Here is a 10654-nt window from a genome sequence, read left to right on the forward strand (position 1 = left end):
TTGTGGGTTTTTAAATTTTAATTTTTATTGTGACTTGGGTGAAAGTTTACAGAGTAAATTCATTTTCTGTACAGCAGTTTATACATATTTTGTTTTATGACATTGGTTGCAATCCCATAATGTAACAGCTCTCTTCCCACTTCCTTCTCATGGTTACCCTTTCCTTGTGTCCTTCTTTCCTATGCATTCCTGCCCTCTGAGCTATCTCCCTGTGCAAATGCTGCCCTTCTGATCTCCCATGATTGATTTATCTCAGGAGCATGCCTACCTTGTATAAATGTTAACCTTATATGCCTATCTGTTGTTTGGCTGGAAGCCATGGGTATGAGTTCAATTCCATGCCTGAAGAGTGAAGAGGGGCCATAGTCTCAGGGGTTTCACCAGTCTCTATGAGACCAGTGAGCCTGGTCTTTTGATGATTTTGAGTTTTGTTTCACATTTTTCTCTCTCTCTTGCTGAGTGGTAGCTGGGCACTATCTAGTTCTTCTGGTCTTATGGTCATGTAGTCTGAGGTTCACATGGTCCACTAGTCCCTTGGACTAATTGTTTCGATGTATCTTTGGTTTTCTTCATTCTTCTTTGCTCTGAGGAGAGACCAACTGTTGCATGTAGATGGCCGCTTGCAAGCTTTTAAGACCCCAGTCGTTACTCACCAAAGTAGAATGCAGAGCAATGTTTCTGTGTAGTATGTTATGCCAATTGCATTTGAGGTCCCCCATGACCATGGTCCCAAGCCCACAGGTCCAACAACTTGCTTCATCAGGGTGATTGGCAGTGGCTAAGAAGTTATCATGATTTTTGCCCTGTTAGTTCTATTATATATATGGACATTCTTACAGCACATAAAATACATATGTAGAAATATATGGGTATATTCCCTTTTGCCTAGACATACGTGATCATTCGACTTGTCTACCTATGTATCTATCCATAGATCAATGTTTGTTATTACTGATAATGCAGTATTGTATTATCAGTACATATAAGAGTGTGTAGTACGTGTAAAAGTACTTATCTTTGTTGTACCTCTTGTGCACCTCTCTGCGTCTTCCTTTTCCTTAGTGTTATTGGGTTGATCATTCACTTTTGGTATATTGCCTTTCCCATCATCCAAATGAATACTTGTCTCTACCTATCTAGCAGTTTTCTCTCCCCTCCCTTTCTATCTCTGGTAACCAACAAAGAAAATTTCCTTCCATATATAAACCTTTCCTTGACATTTTTTTAATAATAGTGGACTAATGCAATATTTTTCCTTGTGTGATTGACTTATTTCACTCGACATAATGTCCTCCAAGTTCATCTACATTATGTGGTGTTTCATGGATTCTACATTATTCTTTAGTGTTGTATAGTATTCCATAGTGTGTATGTACCATAGTTTGGTTATCCATTCCTCCACTGATGGACACAAAGGTTGTTTCCATCTCTTTGCTATTGTGAATAGTGCTGCAGTGAACATAGGTGTGCATATATTTATTTGTGTCCTGGCCCTCACTTCTTTAGGGTGCATACCTAGTAATCTCATTGTGGTTTTGATTTTTTCTCTCTAATGGCCAATGATTAATTAGGAGCTCTGGCGGTTTAGTGGTTAAAGCATTTGGCTGCTGACCAAAAGTTCGGTGGTTGGAACCTGGTTCGAACCAACCAGCCACTCTGGGGGAGAAAGATGAAGTAGTCTGCTTTTATAAAGATTTACAGCCTTGGAACACTATGGGGCAGTTCTATTTTGCCCTATAGAGTTGCTATGAGTCAGAATTAACTGAATGGCAGTGGGCTAATGGCTAATGATTACCAAGCATTTCTCCATATGGGAGTTAGCTGCCTGAATATCTTCTTTGGTGAAGTGCCTGTTCATGTCCTCTGCCCATTTAAAAATGGGATTATTCGTCTTTTTGTTGTTAAGGTGTTGATGTTTTCCATAAATTTTAGAGATTAGCCCCTTGTCCAATATCTTGTCAATTTTTTTTCCCCCAGTTTGTGAGTTCTCCTTTTACTTTTGTGGTGAAATCTTTTGATGTTCATAAATATCTTTTTAGGAGGTCCCAGTCACCTATTTTGTCTTCTGGGGTTTGTGCATTTTTAGTTATGTTCGATAGTGTATTTATGCCATGTAGTAGGGGCCCAAAGTGTCCCTATTTTTTCTTTGATGATTTTTATGGTTTTAGGTTTTATGTTCAGGTTTTTGATCCAATTTGAGTTTGTTTTTGTATATGATGTGAGATTTGGGTCCTGTTTCATTTTTCTGCAAATGGATATCCAGTTTTGCTAGCACTGTTTATTAAAGAGACTATCTCTTCCCCATTTAATAAGTTTTGGCCCTTTGTCAAAGATCAACTGTCTGTAGGTAAATGGACTTACTTCTGGGTTCTCAATTCTGTTCCATTGGTCTATCTGTCTGTCGTTGTACCAGTCCCAGGCTGTTTTACCTACCAGGGCTGTATAGTAGGTTTTGAGATCTGGGAGTGTGGGGCCTCCTACTATGATTTTTTTTCAGTCATGCTTTGCTTATCTGGGGTCCCTTTCCTTTCTATACGAAGCTGGTGATGAGGCTGTGATCTTTTGGAAGCAGATTGCCAGGGCTTCTGAGGCACCTCAGGTTGGGTTTGAATCCCCAAACTTTTGGCTTAGTAGTCGAGCTCTGAACTCTTTGCACTACCCAGGGGCTCCTCTTTAACTTGGATAAGGAGTGATATCATGCCCATTTTAAAATTGGGGAGACTGAGGTCTAGGGAGGTTGGAAGGGTGAGGCTAGGATGTGAAGCGAGGCTGGTGGTTCCCTAGAAGAGGCTGTTACTCTAACATAGATGCCCATCTATTCATTCTTTCACTGAGCACAGCCCAACTCTGTCTCAGTTCCGAGTTGGTACCCAGGCCATGCAGGATCGGGGGTCCTGCCTGGAATTTGAGAGATGGGGAGCAATAGAACCCAACTTAGTAAGGTGAGGGCTTTGACAAAGGAAGAGAGAGAGGCTGGGGAGCAGGGAGGTTCTCACCGGGGTGTCTGGAAGGTCCTACTGGAGAAGGGGACCCTGGAAAGCGAGGAAAAGGTGGGAATCGGTGAAAAGGACCACAGAGTGTGCAAAAGCTCGCGGGGTGGGGGCCTGGAACGCCTGCCGGAAACAATTCAGGCCAGCCGTGACAAGCGAAATCCATGAAGGCAACGCTTAACCTCAATTTAGCGCCTGTAAAATGGGAATACACAATTGTTCCCCATAAAACTAAAAGGGGCAAAGGGAGCTTCCAACCCCTCGCACATTCCGTCCCTGCTGGGTGGGCGCGGGGCTCGAATCTGACTCTGAGGTGGGCTGAGCTGCAGGTCGTGTCTGAGTCTGGGCTGGCAAAGAAAAGAAACCAAGTTTTGGAACGAACAGCCCGTGGGATGGGACTGTAGGACGGGACTAACGAAAGAAAGCGAAGGGATTGGATAGGCCTGGACGAGCTAATGGCAAAGAGAATGATTTGATTGGTCAAGAGTATGAGAGACAGGGGCGGGTCACAAAAAGTGGCTGAGGAATGGAATAGGTTCAGGCAGAGAAGAGGGTGGGGCTCCAAGCTCACAGGCAAAAGCTAGACCCATAAACCATAGAGTAACCAATAGGGGGCAGCACTAGGACAATCGGAGATCCCTGGGCTAGGGGCAGCCTGGGGCCAGGGGCTCTCTGGAGGGGAGTTTATTTAGCCACTGCCTACAATGTGCCAGGCGCTGCTCAGAACTCTACAAATGTTCACTTGTTTAATCCTCACAATCTATTGTACATATGGAGAAACTGAAACACAGAAAGGTTAAATCACTTGGCCACAGCAGGCAAGAGGCAGAGCTGGGATTTGAACCAAGGCAGCCTAGCTGGGGCCATTAAACCCTACACTCTGTTGCCTCTGGTTCCTCCAAGTCCCATAAACTCACAGCTTAAAAAGACAAAAAAAAAAAAGAAAAAAGAAAAAACCACAGGTCTCCAAGGTGGGCGTTACCACTTGTTCATTTTACAATGAGGAAACTGAGGCATGAAGGAGTGAAGCTGGGAGCCAGGTGGTGTTATTTTCAACACCAGAAACCCAGGAGCTCTTTGGCAGTTGGATCTGGGGCCAGCCCAGGGCTGTTTGGCCCAGAGGGACCCCAGCCTCTGCCCTGTGCAGCCTTTGCACTCTGCTAACCCCCTCCACACAACCCAGCCTAAGGTGATGCATGTATTCATGTATCCTGTTTCCCCATCTCTAAGATTTCAGACTGACTGGGGACCCGCAGACTCCCAAGCCAGCCTAGGGGGAGGACTGAGAACATTCAACTTGGGGCCTCTATGCTGTCACATCTGACAAAGATATCCCAGGTGGGGAGACGGTGAGTCAGAGACTCCAAAGCATTTGCCCAAAGCTGCTCTCAGCATGAGACATAGTCAGAACTTGAACCCAGAATCTCCCATGCCTCTATGACAACCATAAAGGCACTGTCGAGCAGGCCTGACCATGCCCCCCCAAGCCAGTGCCCAATTGCTCGAGCCAAAAAGAAAAAGTTCTAAGCCTGGAAATACACACACACACACACACACTGTGGCTCCCAAATGCAAAAGTACAGTCTAAAGGAATCGATGCGTAATTACATTCAGGAGCAAAATAGCCATGTTACTTGGAATTCAATCTGGTGCATCTGGAACAGGGTGGAATTGGATGTGCGCTCTCTGGGAAGACCCCGCCAGAACACAGCCAGCTGTCGATTCAGAGAGCTATTTGTGGCCAGTCGATTGCCAAAGCAAAATGATACATTACAAGAATAACTAACCCTGAGTGAGTGCTTAGTGTGCGCAAGGCTGGTGGGAATGGAAAATGTTGCAGCCACTGTGGAAAACCGTTTAGCGGTTCCTCCAAAAGTTGAACAGAGAATTACCATATGATCCAGCAATTCCACTCCTAGGTATGTATGGAAAAGAAATGAAAGCAGGGACTCAAACAGATGCTTGTCCACCAGTGTTCATTGGGGCCCTGTTCACAATAACCAAAAAGTGGAATCAATCCAAGTGTTCGTCAACAGAGAAATGGATAAACACAATACAGTCAATCCACAAAACAGAGTATGACACGGCCATAAAGAGAAATGGAAGTCCTGATGCATGCCACAGTGTGGATGAACCCGGAAAACGTCATGCTGTGTGAAAGAAGCCGGACACAAAAGCACAAGTATTCCGTGATCTCACTTACATGAAATGTCTGGACCAGGCAAATGCACAGAGATAAAAGTAGATGACAGTTTACGTGGGGCTGGGGGAGGGGGAGAGGGGAAGTGGGGATTTATTGCTTCAGACTGTCCGTTTGGGGTGATGAAAAAGTTGGCAATAGTGGTGATAATTACACAACACTGTAATGCTTCATGCCACTTAATGGTACATTAAAAAATGGTTAAAGTGGTCAATTTTACCACGATTACAAAAAAGGTTAAAAAAAGAATAAATAACACCGAGTTAACGCGCACCTGTGACGGGCTCTGCACTTGGCATGTTTTAATTCGTTTAGTCTTCACGACGATGCTACGAAGTAGGGGCTGTTATTGTACCCGTTTAAAAGACAGGGAAACTGAGGCACCAGGAAGGAGAAAGCTGGGATTCAAATCCCTCAACGCTTGGGGTCAGCGCCCTTGGGCGCTGTGCTATCCTCAACCTTGCAGTTTCATGGTGGTGTCCTTAGTAGGATGAGAACTGTGGGTACTTGAGTGACCTTTTGACTTAATGAGAGTCAAATGGGAACCCAGACGTTGAGAGTCACCTGGCAGGTTTGCACCTCGCCACGCCCCCAATTTCGGCGCCCGGACGCCCCGCCCCTATCTATGCTCTAGGCCGCCTCTGATTGGACCAAGTAGATGGCTGGTGGCGGATAAGCGGGTGCACCTTGAAAGCTCTGTTGACAGGGTCATTCTTGCGTGCTCATTGGCTCCTCCGTCCTTCCGACTAGGTCTTAACACTGCCACCCTGAGGCCATTTTAATTCCTTCACATGCTTCTCCCACAGGCTTTTTGTTGTTGTTGTTGTTATGTGCCATCGAGTCAGCCCTGACTCATAGCGACCCCTCCTTGGGTTTCCGAGGCAGTATCACTACGGAAGTAGGATTGCCCAACCTTCCTTCCGAGGAGTGGCTGGTGGGTTTGAACCGCCAGCCGTCTGGTTAGCAGGCAAGTGTCTTAGCCACTATGCTACCAGAGCTCCCTCTGCCTGAAATACGTCTTTTCCTCTCTTTGGTATAAACGGCTTTTCTCCCATTCTCAGATGAAATATTCCCTCTTTCAAGAAGCTTTTCTGACACCCCGCCCTCCGTAGTCTGGGTCGACGCCCCTGTTACGGTCTCGGCGCCCCATGTGTCCTCAAGACAGCAGTTTGTCTCTCCACCAGGGGGCAAATTCGGGAGAAGCCAGGGCTGGGTCTTACAAAACATTGCTTCCACAACGCCTAGTGCATAGTAAGTAACCAAGTAAATAAATAAAAATTTAAAAAAGAAATAAATTCACTGCCATCAACTCAGATCCGTCTCATAGCGACCCCTCCTTGGGTTTCCGAGCTGGTATCACTACGGAAGTAGATTGCCCAACCTACCAGCCTTCAGGTTAACAGTCAAATGCCTTAGGCATTACGCCACCCGAGCTCCCTTAGTAAGGAGGTGCTCAAAAAGGTGTATGACAACAATAGAATATTTATTGTTGTTAATTGCTAATGTGTTTTCTTTCACTCATGATGGGCTCATACGTAAGGGAACAAAACATTGCCCAGTCCTGCGCCGTCCTCGTGATCTTCGCTATGTCCGAGTCTGTTGTTCGGCTATTGTGTCATTCATCTCATTGAGGTTTTCCTTCATTTTCCCTGATCCTCTATCTCAATGAACACAATAACCTTCTCCAGTGAATAGCCCTTCCTGATAGTACATCCAAATTACGTGAGCCCAAGTCTCAAACCATATTTTGTGATCCATGGGGTTTTCATTGGCTGATTGTCAGAAGTCAATTGCCAGGCCTTTCTCCCTAGTCTGAGCCTGGAAGCTGCACGGAACCCTGTCCACCATGGGTGACCCTGCTGGTATGTGGAATATTGGTGGCATAGCTTTCCAGCATCACAGCAACACACAAGCCACCACAGATGACAAACTGACAGGGGTGTGTGCAATGTTACTTAGCTACAAAAAGGAATGAAGTCCTGATGATACATGATGCAATGTGGATGAAACCTGAAAACATGCTGAATGAAAGGAGACAGACACAAAAGGTCACATGGTGTCTGATTCCATTCATACGAAATGCTCATAACAAGCAAATTGTAGACACAGACAGTAGATTAGTGGTTGCCAACGGCTGGGGGGTCACCTTGCAGGAGGGGAGTCTCAACTGGGAGGGTTTCAGGAGGCATCGGGGCAGCTGGGAATGTTCTAGATTCTAACTCAAGGGCCACTGCCTTGACAGAGAACTTCCAGAGGTGCAGGCTGGATTCAGAAGAGGACGTGGAATAAGGCATATCATTGCTGATGTCAGATGGATCTTGGCTCAAAGTAAAGAATACCAGAAAGATGTTTACTTGTGTTTGATTGACTATGCAAAAGCATTTGATTGTGTGGATCATAACAAATTGTAGATAACATTGAGAAGAATGGGAATTCCAGAACACTTCATTGTACTCATGAGGAACTTATACCTTGACCAGAAGGCTGTCATTCAAACAGATCAAGGGCATACTGCATGGTTTAAAATCAAGAAGAGAGTGTGTCAGAGTTGTATCCTTTCACCATACTTATTCAATCTGTATGCTGAGCAAATAATCCGAGAAGCTGGACTATATGAAGAAGATTGTGGCATCAGGATTGAAGGAAAAATCATTAACAATCTGTGATACACTGACGACACAACTTTGCTGAAAGTGAGGATGACTTGAGGCACTTACTGATGAAGATTGAAGAATACAGTCTGCAGTATGGATTACAGCTCAATATAAAGAAAACAAAAATCCTCACAACTGGACCTATAAGCAGAATTACAATAAGTGGAGAAAAGATTGAAATTGTCAAAGACTTCACATTGCTTGGTTCTACAATCGACGCCAATGGAAGCAGCAGTCAGGACATCAGACGACATATAGCACTGGGCAAATCAGCTGCAAAGGACCTCTTACAAGTGCTGAGGAGCAAAGATGCCTCCTTGAGGAGTAAGGTGCACCTGACACAAGCCATGGTGTTTTCAATCACCTCATAAGCATGTGAGAGCTGGACAATGAAGCATGTGAGAGTTGGACAATGAATAAGGAAGACCAAAGAATAGCTGATGCATTTGACCTGTGGTATTGGCGAGGAATGCTGAAAGTACTGCTAGAAGGACTAACAGGTCTCTCCTGGAGGAAGTGCAGCCGAATGCTCCTTGGAGGCGAGAATAACCAGACTTCATCTTACATACTTTGGTCATGTTGTCAGAAGGGACCATTCCCTGGAGAAGGATGTCATGCTTGGTAAGGTGGAGGGTCGACGAAAGAGGGGAAGGCCCTCAACGAGGTGGATTGACACGGTGGTGGCAGCGATGGGCTCAAGTGTAGCAAGAATCGTGGAGCTGGCTCAGGACCAGGTGGTGTTTCATTCTTCTGTGCATAGGTTTGCTATGAGTCGGAGACGACTAAACAGCACCTGACAACAACAACAGGGGCTGGGGGAGGGAAAATGAGGAGTGACTACTAATGGGTGTGGGGTCTCCTTTGAGGGTAATGAGAATATTCTGAAAGTAGAGATGATGGTTGCAAAACACTGTGAATGTATTAAATGGTTCTTAATTGTGTACTTTAAAATGGTTATGATGGTAAATTTTTATGTTATGTATATTTTACCACAATAGAAAAAGGAAGAAAATTTTGGTATTCAGGAATACTACACAGCCATGAAAAGGATACATGTCTGGTCCTTACCGCATGAGTGACCCTCACAGGAGCCAACCCCAAGAGTGATCCGATTCATATTGTGGTAGTTAAGGTTATGTGTCAACTTGGCTAGGCCTGGTTATGAGTAGCTGGGCAGCTGGATGTAGCTATTTCCCATGATGAGATTGGTAATCTCATCCATGAGGACTAAGGTGCGCCTGACACAAGGCGGAACCTGCTGGAGCAGCTACCATAGGGATGTGGTCTCCTTCCAGTACATAAGAAGCAACTTTGAGGAAGGTCTCTAGTTTTGGGCATGCTTGGACCCTGTGTATAGCTGAGTCTTCATTTAGCAGCCTTCCATGTTTCCTGCTGGTCTTGGGACTCTTGGGTCTCTGGACTTGAACTAATGGCCTATCATGTTGTTTGGTAATATTAGGACTGTGTCATGTTATTTGTCAGCCTCGGCAGCCAGCAGCTGCCTGAGTGAATAGACAAACACCTCTAGTTCTGGTGGGTTGGGAGCAAAAGACAGAGCTGAAGCCCAAGGTTAAGGGGCATTCACCCTGTCTCTAGAGCTGGCACTTTGAACTCCGACTTCTAGCCTCTAAAACTGTAAAAGAATAAACTCCTGTTTGTTAAAGCCACCCGTTTGTGGTATTTTCTGTTAGGGCAGCTGAAGTAACCAAAAGACATGAAATTCAAAACCAGATAAAACTCACCTGTGGCAACAGAGGACAAGGCAGGGGTCACCTTGAGGGAGGGGAGTCTCAACTGGGAGGGTTTCAGGAGGCATCAGGGCAGCTGGGAATGTTCTAGATTCCAACCCAAGGGCATTGCCCTTGTCAAGCCCCAATCCTGATTTTCAGGAACTTGACCGTGTCCATATTGAACCTCAACACATGCGAAAAACAATCCAGAATTCCCAGTGTGCTTTGTGTTGTAGTGTGCTCTCCAATAATGCATGTTGAAGTCTGCAAAAGGGGCAAGAGGGTGGCATCTGACCTCTCTAACTTCACAAGGGGGAAAGAGGACCCAGAACAACTTCAACAGCCTAAGGCTAATTCCTACGCAGTGGAGATCAGACATACCACCACCCTCTAACCCTTTTGCCAATTCTGACACCAACCATCCCTCCCACAACATTTTCTACTTCTCTGCTGGGTTTGACAATTTGTTGCAATGGCCACACAGTACTCACAGACCATACTTATGATTGTGGGGTTTATTAAAGAAGTAACAGGTTATAGTTCAGGGTCAGCAACACTCAGGACACAGTTCTTCAATCAGGACAGCTTCTTCTCAGCCATGTCACAGGCACATTTCTCTCTGGCCTCGGCCTCTGCCCTGCTTGGGCAAGTGTTAGTAAGCTCTTTTTAGCTCTGCTGATAGTGAGGTACCCCACTCCGCCAGCAAGGCTCCTGCCCAAAGGCACTCAGCTTTCTCACTCCCTGGGCTGGGAAGCCCCCCACTCTGTTTCATGCTGGTCTCTAGGTTCTGTTGGTTCTGCTGCCATTCTCTGCTGCTGTTTCTCGTCATCTCTCACTGTCTCCAGTGTCTCTCGCCTGTCTCCATAGTGCCTCTCTCTGCCTCCTGGGTCGAGGAGGTTCAGCGCAGGGATCTTGGGTCCAAAGACACATTCCACTACTGGCTCTTCTTCCTAGATGGTAGTGAAATCCTCCTTTCAGTCTCTGGGATGGCAACAGAGGACAAGGCAGGGATCACCTTGAGGTCACCTTGAGGTAAGCCTGGAAGATGGCAAACTGACCAATCCCCACGTTGTTGTTGTT

Source organism: Orycteropus afer, unplaced genomic scaffold (assembly GCF_000298275.1).
Source record: "Orycteropus afer afer isolate SDZICR_OR568_19922 unplaced genomic scaffold, OryAfe1.0 scaffold00136, whole genome shotgun sequence".
Classification (NCBI taxonomy): Eukaryota; Metazoa; Chordata; class Mammalia; order Tubulidentata; family Orycteropodidae; genus Orycteropus; species Orycteropus afer.